This window comes from Petromyzon marinus, chromosome 20 (genome assembly GCF_048934315.1).
Source record: "Petromyzon marinus isolate PM22_M1 ecotype Great Lakes invasive population chromosome 20, UKy_Petmar_22M1.pri1.0, whole genome shotgun sequence".
NCBI lineage: Eukaryota > Metazoa > Chordata > Hyperoartia > Petromyzontiformes > Petromyzontidae > Petromyzon > Petromyzon marinus.
This window is the reverse complement of record NC_133686.1, coordinates 3,106,080-3,109,805: the sequence shown is the minus strand read 5'-3', so window position 1 is coordinate 3,109,805 and position 3,726 is coordinate 3,106,080.

The window sequence follows — 3,726 nt, the reverse complement described above, 5'->3', positions numbered from 1 at the left end:
ATAAGTAGGCCTACACACACCTACACATAGCCCTACACACACCTACACATAGCCCTACACACACCTACACAAAGCCCTACACACACCTACACATAGCACTGCACACACCTACACAGAGCCCTACACACACCGATACATAGCCCTACACACACCTACACAAAGCCCTATACACACCTACACATAGCCCTACACACACCTACACATAGCCCTACACACACATACACATAGCTCTACACACATATACACATAGCCCTACACACACCTACACATAGCCCTACACACACCTACACATAGCCCCACACACACCTACACATAGCCCTACACACACCTACACAAAGCCCTACACACACCTACACATAGCCCTACACACACATACACATAGCCCTACACACACCTACACATAGCCCTACAAGCACCTACACATAGCCCTACACACACCTACACATAGCCCTACACACACCTCCACATAGCCCTACACGCACCTAACCCATAGCCCTACACACCTACACATAGCCCTACACACACCTACACATAGCCCTACACACACCTACACATAGCTCTACACACACCTACACATAGACCTACACACCTACACATAGCCCTACACACACCTACACATAGCCCTACACACACCTACACATAGCCCTACACGCACCTACACATAGCCTGACACACCCCTACACATAGCCCTACACACACCTACACATAGCCATACACACACCTACACATAACCCTACACACACCTAGACATAGCCCTACACACACCTACACAGAGCCCTACACACACCTACACATAGCCCTACACACACCTACACATAGCCCAACACATACCTATACATAGCCCTACACACACCTACACATAGCCCTACACACACCTACACATAGCCATACACACACCTACACATAACCCTACACACACCTAGACATAGCCCTACACACACCTACACAGAGCCCTACACACACCTACACATAGCCCTACACACACCTACACATAGCCCAACACATACCTATACATAGCCCTACACACACCTACACATAGCCCTACACACACCTACACATATCCCTACACACACCTACACATAGCCCTACACACACCTACACATAGCCCTACACACTCTACACATAGCCCTATACATACCTATACATAGCCCAACACACACCTACACAGAGGCCTGCACACCTACACATAGCCCTACACACACCTACACATAGCCCTACACACACCTACACATAGCCCTACACACACCTACACATAGCCCTATACATACCTATACATAGCCCTACACACACCTACACATAGCCCTACACACACCTACACATAGCCCTATACATACCTATACATAGCCCTACACACACCTACACAGAGGCCTGCACACCTACACATAGCCCTACACACACCTACACATAGCCCTACACACACCTACACATAGCCTTACACACACCTACACATAGCCCTACACACACCTACACATAGCACTACGCACACCTACACAGAGCCCTACACACACCTACACATAGCACTACACACACCTACACATAGCACTAAACACACCTACACATAGCTCTACACGCACCTACACATAGCCCTACACACACCTACACATAGCACTACACACACCTACACATAGCCCTACACACCTACACATAGCCCTACACACACCTACACATAGCCCTACACACATCTACACATATCCCTGCACGCCTACACACAGCCCTATACACACCTACACATAGCCCTACACACATACACATAGCACTACACACACCTACACATAGCCCTCCACACACCTACACATAACCCTACACACACCTACACATAGCCCTACACACCCCTACACATAGCACTACACACACCTACACATAGCACTACACGCACCTATACATAGCACTACACGCACCTACACATAGCACTACACACCTACACATAGCACTACACACACCTACACATAGCCCTACACACACCTACACATAGCACTACACACACCTACACATAGCCCTACACACACCTACACATAGCCCTACACACACCTACACATAGCCCTACACACACCTACACATAGCCCTACACGCACCTACACATAGCCCTACACAGACCTACACATAGCCCTACACACACCTACACAGAGCCCTACACACCTACACGTAGCCCTACACACACCTACACATAGCCCTACACGCACCTACACATAGCCCTACACAGACCTACACATAGCCCTACACACACCTACACAGAGCCCTACACACCTACACGTAGCCCTACACACACCTACACAAAGCCCTACACACACCTACACATAGCACTGCACACACCTACACAGAGCCCTACACACACCTACACATAGCACTACACACACCTACACATAGCCCTACACACACCTACACATAGCCTTACACACACCTTCACAAAGCCCTACACACACCTACACATAGTACTACACACACCTACACATAGCCTTACACACACCTACACATAGCCCTACACACATCTACACAGAGCTCTACACACACCTACACAAAGCCCTACACGCACCTACACATAGCCCTACACACACCTACACATAGCCCTACACACACCTACACATAGCCCTACACACACCTACACATAGCCCTACACACACCTACACATAGCCCTACACACACCTACACATAGCCTTACACACACCTACACAAAGCCCTACACGCACCTACACTCGCACGGGCACGCGTGCGTGTTCTGCACGCTCGTCTCCTAGGGGCCGACCACGTGGGGGATATTCGATGGAGCTTCGCCTCCGTTATCTGCCTTCACTGCAGTCCGCGCGTGCGTGTGATCGTGCACGCCTGGCGGATCATCACAGCGCCCGAGATAAACCACTCACCGCGAATCGCTGTTACACCACCGCCGCTACCGCCTCCATCTCAAACACCTCCACCATCAACCGCGGTTCCCCCGTATTGCCTCAACAGACTGCGGGAGCAAGTGCTGTTAGCAAGCACTACCACCTCCACCACCATCATCATCATCATCACCATCGCCATCACCACTACCACCCCGCCTTCGCCACCACTGCATTCATCTCCACTGCATCAACCACTATCTCCACAAAACAACAGCCGCCAATCACCACTAAGTGACGGTGATGTCACCACAGCGCTTGTGCCAGGCTAGGTGCACTTTGAGGGTTATCACGTGAAGTGTCGAAGGCTCGCTGGCAGGAAATCTCTGGACGCACCCAAGTGCCATGGCTCACTGGGATCACTGACCGATGCATGTTCCCAACAATTCCGCGCTCGTTGTGTTGCTCGTCGTTGTTGAGCGTCGCTCTTCTGCCCCCCTCTATTGTTGTTGCTCGAGGCCGATCGGCGTCCCACAAAGCAGCCAGTCGCGTTCATCACGAGCCTCCTCCTCGCTAGCTCCGTACTTCCACACTAGCCCCCACCCCCTACTGCCCCCCCCTCCACCCACCCAACCCCGCCCCTCCCTCCCTCGCACGGCAGCGCCGCACGGCAGCACCGCACGTACAATTTCCCAACTGGCTGCCCGATAACAGGATTCTTCCCAAGAAGATTACCTGCTGCTAAGCGATAAGTGATGGGGTTGAAAATGCACTGGTCCAGTGCACATTGGAGCAGCGGGAGTGGGTGGGAGGGGGGTGAGTGGGATTGGGTTGGGGGGGGGTAAGGTTGGAGGGGGGGGGTGAGTGGGATTGGGTGGGGGCAAGGGGGGGCAGTCCAGGGCGCGGTTAG